Source organism: Poromitra crassiceps, assembly GCF_964638095.1.
Source record: "Poromitra crassiceps genome assembly, chromosome: 2".
NCBI lineage: Eukaryota > Metazoa > Chordata > Actinopteri > Beryciformes > Melamphaidae > Poromitra > Poromitra crassiceps.
The window spans coordinates 105,266,889-105,284,287 of NC_139624.1; positions in this window are offsets into that span (position 1 = coordinate 105,266,889).

The following is a 17,399-nucleotide window of genomic DNA, read 5'->3' on the forward strand; positions in this document are numbered from 1 at the left end:
GAGGGAGAGAGAGACTAAAGCATTGTGCTGACATGGAGAGGGAGAGAGATACTAAAGCATTGTGCTGGCATGGAGAGGGAGAGAGAGACTAAAGCATTGTGCTGGCATGGAGAGGGAGAGAGAGACTAAAGCATGGTGCTGGCATGGAGAGGGAGAGAGAGACTAAAGCATGGTGCTGGCATGGAGAGGGAGAGAGAGACTAAAGCATTGTGCTGGCATGGAGAGGGAGAGAGAGACTAAAGCATGGTGCTGCCATGGAGAGGGAGAGAGAGACTAAAGCATGGTGCTGGCATGGAGAGGGAGAGAGAGACTAAAGCATGGTGCTGGCATGGAGAGGGAGAGATATACTAAAGCATGGTGCTGGCATGGAGAAGGAGAGAGAGACTAAAGCATGGTGCTGCCATGGAGAGGGAGAGAGAGACTAAAGCATGGTGCTGCCATGGAGAGGGAGAGAGAGACTAAAGCATGGTGCTGCCATGGAGAGGGAGAGAGAGACTAAAGCATGGTGCTGTCATGGAGAAGGAGAGAGAGACTAAAGCATTGTGCTGACATGGAGAGGGAGAGAGATACTAAAGCATGGTGCTGGCATGGAGAGAGAGAGAGAGGCTAAAGCATTGTGCTGGCATGGAGAGGGAGAGAGAGACTAAAGCATGGTGCTGGGCCGGCATGGAGAGGGAGAGAGATACTAAAGCATGGTGCTGGGCCGGCATGGAGAGGGAGAGAGATACTAAAGCATGGTGCTAGCATGGAGAGGGAGAGAGATACTAAAGCATGGTGCTGGCATGGAGAGAGAGAGAGAGGCTAAAGCATTGTGCTGGCATGGAGAGGGAGAGAGAGACTAAAGCATTGTGCTGACATGGAGAGGGAGAGAGATACTAAAGCATGGTGCTGGCATGGAGAGGGAGAGAGAGACTAAAGCATTGTGCTGACATGGAGAGGGAGAGAGATACTAAAGCATTGTGCTGGCATGGATAGGGAGAGATATACTAAAGCATGGTGCTGACATGGAGAGGGAGAGAGATACTAAAGCATGGTGCTGACATGGAGAGGGAGAGAGATACTAAAGCATGGTGCTGGCATGGAGAGGGAGAGAGATACTAAAGCATGGTGCTGGCATGGAGAGAGAGATACTAAAGCATGGTGCTGGCATGGAGAGAGAGATACTAAAGCATGGTGCTGGCATGGAGAGGGAGAGAGATACTAAAGCATGGTGCTGGCATGGAGAGAGAGAGAGATACTAAAGCATGGTGCTGACATGGAGAGAGAGAGAGATACTAAAGCATTGTGCTGACATGGAGAGGGAGAGAGATACTAAAGCATGGTGCTGGCATGGAGAGAGAGAGAGATACTAAAGCATGGTGCTGGGCCGGCATGGAGAGTAGGGAATAGGGATGTTAATGATTAATCGACAATCGATTAATCGACCATTAAGAATTTGATCGATCAAATTGTATGTTAACCGATTAATCGACAATGTAGGCAATGTCCTATTTTATCATTTTTCTTTTCTTTTCTGAAATTATTTAACACCACAAGGGCAAAATGTAACTTTCGGTACAGTGTAGATTTCAGCTAAAACAGAGTGAAAATGATGAACTTGGCATCTCAGGGCTTGTGAAGACTTGGATTACACAAGGTGAGTTATGGAAGCATTTTGTTTTATTTATTTTTAACGTTTTTTCTCATGTTAAAGGGGGTAGGCTAGCCGTACCATTGGCTATCATTCATTAGTGACCGTAAACTGCCTGGAGGCCAAATGTGTCAGAACACTTTTTAATTTTAACGATAAAAGGAGCTGTACATCAGCCCACCAGTGGGCCCCGGCTCACAGGTTGGGAATGGCTGTTCTAGTGTTTGAATAATGAGGTTTGGAAACATTTCTCATTTGAAATGTTAATAGACATAGTTGTTCATCGGAGGCTTCATTTGCATATCATAGAAGATGTGAAGACACAGGTAAAACCGTGGCTTGCAAGTCACACTACTTTGTCATGACTGGGCAATAAAGAAACAGCTGATCAGTGAACTTCTAAGCCAGCCTCGAGTTCGATTTTGATGTAAACAAGTTACTGTGTGTGTGTGTGTGTGTGTGTGTGTGTGTGTGTGTGTGTGTGTGTGTGTGTGTGTGTGTGTGTGTGTGTGTGTGTGTGTGTGTGTGTGTGGGGTGGGGGGGGGGTACTTATCTCTCATACTGTAGGAAACAGCCACATTATCAGTCCCTTCCTTGAAAGCCTTCAGGCAAGGCTTTCATAAACGGGTTGTCCCCTCCCTGTGCTTGATAAATATATCCCATCAATTTGAAATGCTTACCATGTCAGATAGTAACCGAAGTCTTACTTTATAATGGAAAGAAAGCAGCAGCTTCTGCTTATGCAAGCTTGACTTCCTCTGGCAATGGTTAAATAAATAAATAAATAAATAAATATTAATCATTTGAATCATCTTGCCTTGAGAGTTCTTTTCGCAGCTCATTGTACTGAGAGGAGTTTACAGGATGTAACCCAAATGCAAACGGGTGAAGCTTTGCTGGTGAACTTACCATGGTAACAGAGACATTAAAGTGTTCTCAGTTTTGGATTTTTTAGGACTCGTACAGTAGGCTCATTATTTTGAAAAGGAACGGCAAAAAAATATGATGCGAGTGCTCTTTTCATTCCTCCATTCCCTCTTATGGTGTATTGTGATCTAGCAGGTTGCCCCTGACAACCAAGAGTGCCTTTCAATGGGTTGTCATGAGAGTTATTCAGAGGCACATTGATTTACTCTGTTCAATCAGTGCTAAAAAAAAAATTGGGGGAAACTGTAACTTTATGGGGTTATAACATTTCTAATTAAGAAAATCAATATTGTAACGTATCGGTGATACGCCAAGGAACGGAGAGTTGTAGTTGGTACAGGTTCTTTATTCACAGGCTTCTTTAGCTCCTAGCAGCTAGCTCACACCGCTAGCTCTACACACAACAACCGGTCTCGCTCACTCCATAGCTTGACTGACATCCGGCCTGCGGCCGCTGGTCATATATACCCCCTTTCCCCTAGGAACACACCCACATACATTAGTTCCTAGCTACAATCTAGACACTTCTCTTGTACATCTCATTACAGGTAATACCTGGATTACCTGAAACGCTACATACTCCTCACCCAACATTAGTCGACACCCACGTCGACACCCACAACCCACACATATCCCCCTGTACCAAAACACACCACCCCACAACATTTTGTATTCCCACATCAATTTCCCCACATAGTCTCTTATCTTTTTAGCACACTTCTTAATTTTCGTTCCACCACCACCATTTGCATTTCTTTTCATTTCTTCCCTCTTTTCCCATTCCTTTAAATTCGACCCACATTTCCGTTCACATTCCCATTCCAATAGCCCTTCTCTTTAACACCACTTAAATTTTGCATTCACTCCCACCATCATTTAGTTACTTCCCATTAGCACCCTTTTCCCCAACATTTTCACTTAACACAAGCCCCAACATTTACATTCCCTCTTTTCTCTTTACACACATTTCAATTCACCAATAACTCCCACATTTACCTTATTTTCTTTTTTTCTTCCCATTCATTTAAACCACCATCATTTCCATCCCCCCTTTCAAAGCTTCTGTCCCACCTGAAGCACGCTAGTCCCGCTCAACCCCCAGTGGGGTTAGTCCTCTGCAGTGTCACTCTTTTCGGTCCCCCTTCTGTGCCCCACAGACCTCACACTCCCTGCAGTATCTCCGCACGTCCTCCTTTTGTTTGCCCCAGTAATACATGCCACCGATGTTGCTGAGTGTCTCTTCGGGCCCATAATGACTGGATCCAAGGCCCTTATGTGCCCACCGTAGCGCCAATCCTCGCAGGCAACTAGGCACCAGCCACTGGAACCCCGTGCATCCGTGCCCCTTTCTCTTCACAATCCCCTGATCCAGATACAGGTCCGGAAACATGCTCCACAGTCCCCTCGTGGCACCGGAACACAAGCGAATCTCCTCCACAGGGGGCCGGCGTCCGGCCGTTACCCCCTCGAGCACCGGACCGATATCCGCGTCCTCCGCCTGCCTGCGTCTCCACTCGCGCAAGTCGACCTTCCAGATGGCCATGTCGTCGTCCAGCTCTTGCACTCGCTCGTCCTCCCGTCCCGCTCCCCCAGGGGGCGGCGTGTTGAGGACAGCAGGGCGGACACCATCGGCGTCGATCTCCACCTCGACTTTCTGCAGTGCAGCCGTGGGGGTTGTGTAGCGGCTTGGTTGGGCCGGCTCCTCCAGCGTTGACCCCTCTCGCTCCCCCGGGGATACGAGCGCCGCTCCCCCGACTGTAACAGCATTGCAGGTGATGTCGCTCACTTCCCTCTGGCTGTTCAAAACGATCCCCGCTCCAGAGCAGCTAGCCTGGGCCGGCTCAACAGTCACTCTCCTGCCCAGAACAATCGGCTCTGTACTGCCCCGTTGCTCCTCTGCTTGTAGCTCAGGCTGCTCCCCTGCTCCGCTACTCCGCTGCTCCTCTGGCTGTTGCTCCGGCTGCTCCCCCGGCTGTGTGTCTCTTCCAGCGTTCGCACTCTTAGTGCAATCTCTAGCTAAATGTTCAGGCGACCTGCACGTCCAACAAAGTCTCACCTGTCCGCCGCCTGCACGTCTCTCCTCTCCCGCTGTTCTCCAGTCCCCGACAGCTTCTTGACATTCTCTGGCTAAATGTCCGATCGCGCCGCATGCCCAGCAGGCTCCCTGCTGTCCATGTCGTTGTCCCGCATACCCGGTCCGTCTCCCGGGTCCGCCTCGGCACCACCTCGCCACATGGCCCGGTTCTCCACAGCTCCAACACAGTCTATTTTGTGGTTCCTCCGGCCGTTCTCCACACTGCGCTCCCTCTGCGCTCATCAAATCCACCCGCTGCATGACTTCTCGCAGCGTCCGCATCACCTCTACTGCCCAGGCAGGAGTCTCTTCCACCAGCCGTCTGACTTCTTTCAACACACGGGCTTCCATGCCCGCCAGCATTGAGCTGATCTCCGTCGTCAGCTCCTCTTTTCTCCCGTTCGCCGACAGGCCTTCTTCTAAGCGCACCATCACACGTGGCGCTCGTAGCAGCTAGCTCACACAGCTAGCTCGCTACCGCTAGGTCGCTCGAGCCTTTGATCTCCAACTTTTCCTCCGCCGTTCCTCCTCACTCTCTCCCCTCTCGACCGAAATCAGGCGTTACCGCTTCACTTCTGCACCAATGTAACGTATCGGTGATACGCCAAGGAACGGAGAGTTGTAGTTGGTACAGGTTCTTTATTCACAGGCTTCTTTAGCTCCTAGCAGCTAGCTCACACCGCTAGCTCTACACACAACAACCGGTCTCGCTCACTCCATAGCTTGACTGACATCCGGCCTGCGGCCGCTGGTCATATATACCCCCTTTCCCCTAGGAACACACCCACATACATTAGTTCCTAGCTACAATCTAGACACTTCTCTTGTACATCTCATTACAGGTAATACCTGGATTACCTGAAACGCTACAATATGTTGACAGATGGTTTCATAATTATAACTAATGACATTTTCAGCACATAGCAAAGGGTGCATCCTTACAGGTGACTGTTAACCCAATAAAATCCACACTTGACAGGCAGTGAGCAACTTTTAATCAATGTTGAATTGTGTAAGGAATACATAATTAGCTGGCCCTCTATTGATTAACACATTCACTGCCAGCCGTTTTTCAATACTGTAGTTAGCTTCTGCCAAGGTTTTTTTTTGAGGATTCTGGCTCATCTTTCAAGAGCCGAGGATTCGTTTCTGTTAGGATTTTGTGAACACACAATATCTCAAAAGAACTAATAGAATGTGTGCTTTCTCTGTCTAAAAGAGTTAGTTTGTAGAGTTAGTAGTTATGTAAGCATTAGCAGTTGAATACAGCATGGTTTCAGCGTCTGAAAATTTATTCTGAGATAAACGGCTTTTTGTGAAATTCGATAGAACAGTCACTTTAACCATTCATTTTTGGCATCAGTAAGACGTCAGACATCTAAACAATAGTTTTGAACAGTCATTTCCTCCATAACAGCAGGAAACACCCCTCTCCTTCAAACTCCTCCCTCCGTGTGTGTTCTTCTTGGCTGCAGCGGGCGTGTCACAAGCTCGTTTCTGTTGCTGCTGTAACCTCGCGTCACCAGGCTCACTGCTTTGCTGCTGCTGTGCCTGTCTGCTGGCGGCCGCTGGGCAAGTCTGGATGGGCTCGCTCGTTTCTTGGAGTTTCGGTTGAGAGCTTTGATGAAGCTTTTGCGATTCTGGTCATATTTATGCTGCGTGTTTCAAAGTGTGTTCCACCCGTAATCTATTATGCAAATTTGCAATCCCGCACCGCCAGCAATCAGCGCGAAAACGAAAGCGTTTTCGCCAATCCATTTTCATGAGAATGGCTTCCTCACACTGCTTTTTGCTTGCCTTCCTCTAGTCAGGAGAGCACTGTCGCCACTTAGTGGGTCGGTGGAATGGGTTGTACACGTTCGGTGGCTCCAATATTTACAGTATATAAGAGATGTAAAAGGGTTAGATGCACATCCCACGGTCAAAAAAAAAAATCATTTTTTTGACGTATTAATACGTCATTGGCAGTCAACCGTTGGATTTTTTTTGACGTATTAATACGTCATTGGCAGTGAACGTGTTAAGACCAATTTCACTGGTGCCTCAAGATGATTAAAACATTCCATTTAATTTGATCATGGGAGCACATTTCCTAGGTGTTGACAGATGCTCTGTCATATCTCATGTATACAGTAGGCAGTCATGATGCTCTGTCATTATGTATGCAGTAGGCAGTCATGATGTTCTGTCATATCTGATGTATACAGTAGGCAGTCATGTTGTTCTGTCATATCTGATGTATACAGTAGGCAGTCATGTTGTTCTGTCATATCTGATGTATATAGTAGGCAGTCATGTTGTTCTGTCACATCTGATGTATACAGTAGACAGTCATGATGTTCTGTCATATCTGATGTATACAGTAGACAGTCATGTTGTTCTGTCATATCTGATGTATACAGTAGGCAGTCATGATGTTCTGTCATATCTGATGTATACAGTAGGCAGTCATGTTGTTCTGTCATATCTGATGTATACAGTAGACAGTCATGTTGTTCTGTCACATCTGATGTATACAGTAGACAGTCATGTTGTTCTGTCATATCTGATGTATACAGTAGGCAGTCATGTTGTTCTGTCATATCTGATGTATACAGTAGACAGTCATGTTGTTCTGTCATATCTGATGTATACAGTAGGCAGTCATGATGTTCTGTCATATCTGATGTATACAGTAGGCAGTCATGATGTTCTGTCATATCTGATGTATACAGTAGACAGTCATGATGTTCTGTCATATCTGATGTATACAGTAGGCAGTCATGATGTTCTGTCATATCTGATGTATACAGTAGGCAGTCATGTTGTTCTGTCATATCTGATGTATACAGTAGACAGTCATGATGTTCTGTCATATCTGATGTATACAGTAGGCAGTCATGTTGTTCTGTCATATCTGATGTATACAGTAGACAGTCATGATGTTCTGTCATATCTGATGTATACAGTCATGATGTTCTGTCATATCTGATGTATACAGTAGGCAGCCATGTTGTTCTGTCATATCTGATGTATACAGTAGACAGTCATGATGTTCTGTCATATCTGATGTATACAGTAGGCAGTCATGTTGTTCTGTCATATCTGATGTATACAGTAGGCAGTCATGTTGTTCTGTCATATCTGATGTATACAGTAGACAGTCATGTTCTGTCATATCTGATGTATACAGTAGACAGTCATGATGTTCTGTCATATCTGATGTATACAGTAGACAGTCATGATGTTCTGTCATATCTGATGTATACAGTAGACAGTCATGTTGTTCTGTCATATCTGATGTATACAGTAGGCAGTCATGTTGTTCTGTCATATCTGATGTATACAGTAGGCACTAGGCAGTCATGATGTTCTGTCATATCTGATGTATACAGTAGACAGTCATGTTCTGTCATATCTGATGTATACAGTAGGCAGTCATGATGTTCTGTCATATCTGATGTATACAGTAGACAGTCATGTTCTGTCATATCTGATGTATACAGTAGGCAGTCATGATGTTCTGTCATATCTGATGTATACAGTAGACAGTCATGATGTTCTGTCATATCTGATGTATACAGTAGACAGTCATGATGTTCTGTCATATCTGATGTATACAGTAGACAGTCATGATGTTCCGCCCCTGAAGAGGCTCTTCCAACAGGATAGCTCTGCCTTCAGCATCAGGATCAGTAGAAAACATCTCTGGCACTGGATAGAGCAGTGGTAGATTCCCTGCCTATTAGTGATGCGCGGGTCAGGTTTTTTAAGACCCGCCCCAACCCAACCCATTATTGGAGCCAGCCCGCCCCCGCCCGCCCCGTTAAAATATCTGAAAATTCCGAACCCAGCCCAACCCAGCAGCCCGCAATGGCCAATTTAATGTAATATGTCTCCGGACTCAGGAGGAGCACAGCAGGGCTTCCAAGGTGTGCAAAGTAGCTAATAACTCTGTCTCTCTCCCCCCTCTCTCTCTCTCTCACACACACACACACACACACACACACACACACACACACACACACACACACACACACACACACACACACACACACAGACACTCACATGCTGCCCTGCGTGACAACAGTTGTAGCCTAGGCCTGCTCTGGATGAGTTGCGCTGCTGCTTTCATGTCGGTCTTTCTTCAATTAATCCATGGTCTTCAGATAGCGCGACCGACTACGCTTTCCCAAAGTGCGGATGGCGTGACCGCGCAGTGTTTCAAATGGAGGTAGCAGGTAGAGGTAGGCACTAGGCAGGCTACAGAAACAGTTCTTATTCTTCCCCATTTATTTTAATTACCTCATGCGCTCTCAATTGGCCATGTTGCAGTAGTAGGCTAAACGTAGTAGTGCAGCAGGTCTGATGTCTTTTAATGACCTCATGCGCACTCAATTGTTCACAGCCTACTCACGTTGCAGTAAAGTTGACAAATAGATCACAGTCGAGTCCACAACAGAAAATCTGCGGTGGCATTATATGGACACTTAAAATAATAATTACAGCGAATAATCCTTCCAAAATGTTTGTTTTGAGACCACATAGGCTACCTCATTGAAGCGTTTCTTTACTCCATGTAGGCTATAGAGAGTGCAGTAGGAGTCTGTCTGATTGTGTGTACCTACGTGTGAGAGAGAGTTAACGTCTTTAAGGTTAATTACTCTGCGTGTTTCATTGCTCTAAATTATTTAATAATGTTGCTTTGTCACGTTCTGAGCCTGCCCCGCCCGCACCCGCGATATTTTCATAATTTGCCAACCCAGCCCGCCTGCGGGGCGGCCCAGCCCGCGGGACCCGGCGGGTTCTGGGTGACCTGCGCATCACTACTGCCTATCAACATGAGGGTCGCATGTCAGGCGTCCATACAGGCACAATTCGCCATGTCTGCAGGTGGGAAGTCGGATTAAAGGTATGTGTCCTGGTCGCTGCACTGGTGCCTTCTCTGGTCGGTCGGGGCGCCTGTTCGGGTGGGAGGGGAACTGGGGGAATAGTGTGATCCTCCCACGTGCTACGCCCTGCTGGTGAAACTCCTCGCTGTCAGGTGAAAAGAAGCGGCTGGCAACTGTAGTGTATTGGAAGAAGCATGTGCTAGTCGGCAGAGGGGGTGGAGCAACGACCTGGACAGGAGGGGGAATTGGCCAAGTACAATTGGGGAGAAAATAGGCGAAAAATCTGAAGAAAATTTTTATAAAAAAAGGAGATAGCTTTGTCGGTGCTTCATGATCTTTGTCTGTACATGTTTAGTCCTCGATTTGCAGTCTCAAAACATTCATTCTTATGTCACCAGGTAATTACTGATGGGTTTTTACAATGGGAAAATCTATAGACTTTTTAAACTTAATCACCTTTTTCCAAAGCTTCTTTCAGTGCAGATTTCCTTTTCCTGTCCTGACTGACTGACTTGACTACCATGTTGCTTGTCCTACACCTCCTGGAGCGTCCAGTAAAACACATATTATACAGTACAATGTGTGTCCTCTGTGATCCGTTTAGAGAGGTCAGGTGCTCCAGAGGTAGGGTGGGCCCCTCAGGCCCCTGACATAAAGAGGTGCTCCAGAGATAGGGCAGGCCCCTCAGGCCCCTTACATAAAGCCCTTGGGGGCCTCATTAAAGCTAAGACTATCGGCTCCCCTTCTGTGGTAAGACTGGAAATGTCTTCTGCTAGCCAAGGGATGGCCGGGGAAAAGAGAGTGAGAGAAAAGGAGACAGGGAGAGAGCAATGTTGCTACAGTAAATGAGACCATCCATTAATGTCTGTTTGTGTTTGGGCTGTTGTAGCTTACCAGAGGAAACCAAGGTCGGCAGATTGCCCCGTTCAACATTGCACAGCATAGGGTGTGTGAAATATGTAGCCCTTACTCTCTCTGTCTTACAGGAATGCAATTGATGTGTCAGGACCAGAAATACTGAGTATAAGAGATGCCAAGATAGGGACACATGTGTTTTGCGATAAGGGACTCATCAGTTACGCAACATGAAAGATATCACAACAACTGCATCTATTTACAAAAGAAACACGCGCACGCGAACGCACGCGCACACACACACACACACACACACACACACACACACACTTACACTTCTCTGGATGCGTGGATTTCCCTGGACATTAAATTAGGTCAAGGACCTGCTCATTAAGAGGAAGTAATTATCTCATAGCTGCGGTGGATTATGGCACATCTTATTTGTTGTGCCTGTCATAGGGTTCATTAGCAACTCATTAACTGACTTTGGGTCCCCAACTACTAAAAAAGCACCATCTCAGACAAAGATGAAGGCTAAAATGTACATCTGTTCAAAACTATCATTTTCTTTTGAAATAAGGTCGTTAACTTAGAATTGTTCAGATATCACATAGCATGGGCATATCAAGGTGAATCTTGCTAGAAAAAAGGTCATTTTTACCATATCCTTTCTGGTTTGACATATAGCTTCATGTCTTGCAGTGTCATCAACTTGCAAGGCTAGTATTAATCAGTATATGAAAAAATAAAGGATTTGGTCTTCAGAAGGAGGGGAAACATTGATGATGTTGCAGTCAAGAGAAGCCATCTTGCCATGTGCTGCCATCTCTCTTTCATCTTGGTACGGCTACAACTACCTTTTGATAGGCTGTGATAATGGTCAAGCCTCTGATCCCAAACACACAACTCATCCTAGTTTTGTGGATTCAGTTGATTAAAAAATCGTATGGCCTCACGTGCTAGAATTGTAATTTGTTAAAATACAGGCATGGAACACAGAATTGCTGGTACTCCTCATGGAGGTAGATACCCTGCTTTATGTTGTCTAAAATTGCTAATTGTCTACTAGATTAATGCAGCGCTTGCCTGGTGGGATACAAGGGTAGTGTTTTCATTAGCAGCTCAACCAACCGCGAGTACTGGTCTTCTGGATTTATATCACTTTTATTTATTTTTTATTGCTGAGGACTCTCTTTTTTGAGTTACAGTACACATTCACATACAACCAGAACTGTTGGCCATAGAGCTTCTGTGATACTCACAAAAGGGTTTTGAGATATATGTTGTTTTCATGAAGGTCTTGTTTATTTTTGAAGATGCACTTTATTTATTTTGGGTCAAATGTGATATACACAGTAGGTCAAATAATACCTTGCACTTCTGTGTTACACCAGTAGGCGGCAGCAGTGACTTTTCATGGCTACTCGTTTGGGAGTCTTAACTCCAGGCGCACGGACATCCGGGTCATAATCCACACGCTTTGGAGAAAGAAAGTCACCGTTTGTCCTGTCTCCTGTATTTTTACACCTTATCCAGGTTTGTTGTCACCAAACATGGTACAGAAAGCTAAAAAGTAGTGCTTGTGGAGAAGTATGAACGTATCTGTCTGTATGCTGCATGTTGGTAACTAACCGAAACTGCACCTTATGTCTCATTTCCACCACATTTTACTGCCCTGCACAGCTCGTCACCACTCGGCTCTAATCGTATCAGCCCGATGGACGTTTTGCTTCCACTGCGGATCATCTGCCCCCACCCACCCCCGCCCACAGCTGGTCGTCAGAACGACCGCATATCTGTCCTTCGCTTATAGCCGAAGTAGGGTATAACATAACGTTACAATTAAATCCATCCACAGAACTTTTAAACTGTTTATGAAATACTGGTGCCTCTAAATGACCTACAGTGTACATGGGCAAATGTGACTCACAGGCATGCGCTGCGCTGTGCGGGGACGGGAGAGGCGCAACAGAGTGAAGCCTGTACCCCGCGGCCTCTCAGGCAAGACCGCGGCTTCACCAAACACCCGCTGCGGCCTAGCGGAGCACTGCAGCCTCCACTCAGCTACAGAGCTCCCTGAGCTCCCCCGATTTTATTTCACCGGAGGCGAAGGCACCAACACAAAAGACTGATGGAAATATACATAACAGAAGAGAATGTAAGCCCACTAAACTGGTATGCAGCCGCCAGCATTGCATTGACAGTCAGTAGACAGAGTAAACACGATTCTGCCTGACCAATCAGTCGTCAACAATGTTTTCACGTCACCGTATGAACCCGGGTTCACAGAATAGAACCACGACGAGGCAGGTACTAAAAGTAGCACGACTCGACCCCAATACAACCCGGGCTGGGATAGTTTTTAATGGTGGAATGAGACCATTTATCGAGTCGAGCGGAGCGGGATCGCGCTACTAGCTGCGGTGGAATTGGGCCATAAGACTAGTGATTTTCTTGTATTTGGTAATGGCATTTTAGCCACATGCTTATCTGAATTCTTTATTTCTTTTTGGTATCACTTTGGCTTCTGGGCAATACGAATTGATTATACTGAAAACCACAATGTGTACAAGTTGACAGTTTCGGCAGAAAGTAGTTTACAGTGTTAGTAGCTAAATGTAGCTCTGGTTACTGTAGCTGAACTCAGATCTTAGCTTCATAAAGCTAGCCATTGATCACTGCGGTGCCACGACACCTAGCGCCACTCTATTGTACTGACCAGGTTTTCATGGTGCACAGGAGTTACAAGGTTATTGTTATTTGTCATGTTTGTGTTTTAATTGTGTTGATTGATCTCAAGTGCTAAAGTCTTTCTGTTACTGTTAAGATATAGCCTAATAGTCTATAAAAATGGTACATTATTGTCAAAAATATATTATTTTATAAGAAAGCTTATTTGATTAATACTATGCTGTATGGAAAAAGAAGACATATAGATGGAAAAAGAGTCATGAATGTAGAAGTGAAAATGTTTTATTTTTGTAATTATACAAAACAGGATTTATTGAGTTTTGATACTTCAGTAGTGTATACTAAAAAAATGGTGTTCGAGAGGTCACAGTGACCTTGACCTTTGACCTTTGACCACCAAAATCTAATCAGATCATCCTTGAGTCTAAGTCGATGTTTGAGGCAAATTTGATGAAATTCCATCCAGGCGTTCCTCAGATATCGCGTTAACAAACATCGGACGGACGGACGGAAGGACGGAAGGACGTACGGACGGACGGACTACCCGGATCCATAATGCCTCCGGCCTGGCTATCGCCGGCGGAGGCATAACAACTTGTTTTCTTGAAGAGAAGAATATCTGGGTGTGACCAGTACACTTTTGAAAACATAACAGAAAAAAAAGACAAAAGAAAGTAATGAGAAATAAATCATAATCCAGATGCTTTGGAGAAAGAAATTCAGTTAGTCCTGTCTCCCATCTTTTTACACCTTATCCACGTCGTCACCAAACAAGGTTTGGATTATCATTTAATTTGTTAACGGTACCAAGCCTGGGACCCGTTACACTTCTACTCTCTAGTGTTTGGAATTGAGCAGTTCCGCTGGAGAAGTTGTGGGTTAAGTGCTTTCTCATTGATGTTCCCTGCCAGTTTATGTGTGTCTATGTAAGGCAGAATAGAGGACATCTCCACCAACAGAGAATCCTCTCTACAGGACACTTCTCTCAGTGCGGCAGACACCAACGTCCCAAACTATCCTCCCTCTCTTCTCCTCTTACCTTTCCATCAATTTCCTTTGATTTCTAGTTTCAGATCCCTTCTGGGAATACAGATGATAACTGCCTGCTATGCACATTAGGCTACAAAACACACATTGTCTGAGCTATCTCTGTCGCATGTTCAATAACAATGGTCAATTTCAATCATGCTCTCAAGGTCACCAGGATGGCTCTGCGTGAAGTTCAAAGTCCATCTCATGTTACTTTGATTTGGTGTGAGGTTACACACTGGGGATCGATAACCTAGATTGGAGCATGCCTAATCTGATCAGCCCTACCTGAAATATTGAAAAGGATGTTCAAAGGGCCCTTCCCACTTTGTTCTGCCAATCCTCCACCATGGCATAAAAGGTGTCCTTTTAGTGAAGTACATGTCATGCAGGCTAGTCCTCCTGTCCTTGATCAAACAGTACACCTTGACACTAAAGCCGCAGCAAAGATATGGGAGAGTGGTGAATAATTAAATGATTATGTGATAATGGTATAACAATAACATCCAGACAGAATGGAATCGCAGCTCATATTAAGAGGGTGGACGTGATCCTGCTCAAGATTTGGACCAGTGTGTTAGCAGTGTGTTTGAAACATATAGGCACTTCACTACACTTCACGACACCATTTCAGTGATCATCACGCACCTCTGACCCTTGATGCTTCTCTCTGTAGAGGCACCCTGGCAGCTGTCATGTCAGAAGCTTTGACAGCAGCAGGGCCGGTGACACATATTGACAGAGGGAATAAAAATAGCGACACTTGGTGATTATAGGATCACTTCAACACATAAGTGAGCACTTCACATAGACCTAACAGTTATCAAATTAGCTGGCAGTCTTGCAACAACTTTGATGGCTGCTTGAAGTTACAGTACTGTAGCCAGATTACTATAGCTAGTCACTGATACAGTATATACAGTATCCCTTGGCCACTTTATTTTATACCTGCATGGTAGCTAGGTTCCGTTTGGTCTTTTCTTTGCTATTGTGAGCCAATATATATGGGTTGATGGATGGGGGGGGGGAAGGGTGTCATTTTTCGGAGTTGATTTGTTTGTGTTTATGTATGTATTTTTTTATTTTGTGTGTTTTTTGTAGATGTTTGCGGTTATGTTTTTCTTTCTGTATGTTCAAATTTAAATCAATAAAAAATGTATCAAAAAAAGGAATGACTAGTATATTGATTTGGAAAGAAGACTATAGAATGTGACATCTTTCTTTAAGATTAATTCCCATAGCAGGCAGGATGTAGCCTACATCAGAGGTCCATACCACAAATGGAGGATAAACAGATCCAGGATCCGTCCCTTGATCTGGTTTGGCTTAACCAGATCATTGCAATCAAGCTAACCGATACCACGACGGTGGTTATCAACTCGGTAAGTGGATCCAGGTTTTTCTAATCTAGCTGAGAGCGCGTGCACATAAAAAAGGCATTCTCTTCGGCCTCTGACCAATCACAACATGAAGACACCAAAGATGTCATCGGCCGTGACTGGCACGCTGGAGGAACAAACCATAATGTAAATGCATAAGTTATTGAGCTTGCTTTATAGATTTTCCCACCAAAGTTCAGCCCATCTCCGTTGCGCACACGGTGCGCTTTGGAGACGTATGCTTTGATGCGGGTGATTCCCATGAAATTACAGTATTCTGCTGCGTGTATGACACAAACCTTATTTTTATAGCTGCAATCCCAGCGGACCTGGGAGCAAATAAAAAATAAATAGAAAAATATCATCAGTAAAGCCCTCTTTTATGGCCAACGTGGGCAAGTGTCCAGGGAAAACTAAAAATCCGTGCAGTAGCTCCGTTAGGGCACGGGCGACTTTATGTATTGTCCTGCAGATAGTGTTTTTGCCAAGGTTTTCAGCATCCCCGACACTGTACATAAAATATCCTGTAGCGTAAAAGCGCAGGGCGATGCAGACCATAATGTGGCACAGTTAGGGCATGGCTACGGCAGGTCACATTTGCAAGGTATGGCTGCAGCTAATCACACAGATATCTTAATCCCTCACTGGAGAAGCGATACAGGAACAGTTTCTTCCCGCAGGCCACGAGACTCCTTAACATACACAAATAGTGTAGTAGCCGCACTGTACCATATTGTAGCTGCTACCATTACGTATGTCTAACGTTTAATTGTATGTTTAATAAGGAATATGCTATTTGCACCTGTATGTCAAATACGCTGAATTTAAAATGCCGAGTTTAATTGTATGTTTAATAAGGAATATGTTATTTGCACCTGTATGTCAAATACGCAGAATTTAAAATGTTTAAGCACGTCTAAAGTATGCACACGACATGTGCACCTATGTGCAGTGAATATGCCACTGTCTCTGACTTGTCTTATCACTATACTGCCTTATTGCTTGTTGTGTCTCTTGTTGTTTTTGCACCCATATGCCCTGTTATATTTGTACTATGTTGTAAACGGAGTCCACAGCACAAGAATTTCACACGTGATACTTGTACCATGGAGTGACAATAAAAATCTTGAATCTTGAATCTTGATACATCTCGTATAAATAGTTTGTATGATTAAATGGGTCTTGGCGGTCGCAAAAATACTCTTTCTCTCCTCAGAGCCCCCCTCACTATCCGTGCGCCTTCCTCGATGGGCAACTCTTCCAGACAGGGGTTGGCCATTTCCAAACTGCTGATTTTCCAGGAAGCTCATTGGTTCATGGGCGGTGCCTTTTAAGGTTTAATCTTATCGTTGCAACTTAACCTGCTCCGGACCAGGTTAGCTGTGAAGCATAAGTTGTCATGGAAATATATCTCGGTAAGAAGTGAACTAGCGTCGTAGTACAGCAAACCTAAACCTGAAGTTACCTCGCTAAGCCACTAATATTGCTTTGTGGTATAGGCCTCAGAAGGCTGTACCACGAATGTTGTATAAGAACATCAAGGATCTGTCCCTTGATCTGGTTTGGCTAAACCAGATAATTCCGACGGAGCTCGATTGTAGTTAACTCGTACCACGAACGTAGATCGCCACTCGTTAAGTGGAACCAGGTTTGTCTAATCAAGTTGAGAGCGTGTGCACATGAAAATGCCCGTGCACAGGAGCTTGTGCCCGCAAAAGAGGCATGGTTTTTAACAACTAGCCAATCACAATGCAATATGGACTGCTCCAGCTCAGAGCCGTAGCTTTTACAGCGCCAGACACGCCTATTTCCTCATTCATTCAAAGCCAAATCGTGAAGCTTTACTACTATGTTAGAATCAAAATCCGCATTGGATATTATTAGTCTGTTCCCGAATGACTGTCTAAAGTTGCCACTTTTATTCACATCAGTCATTTATTTGA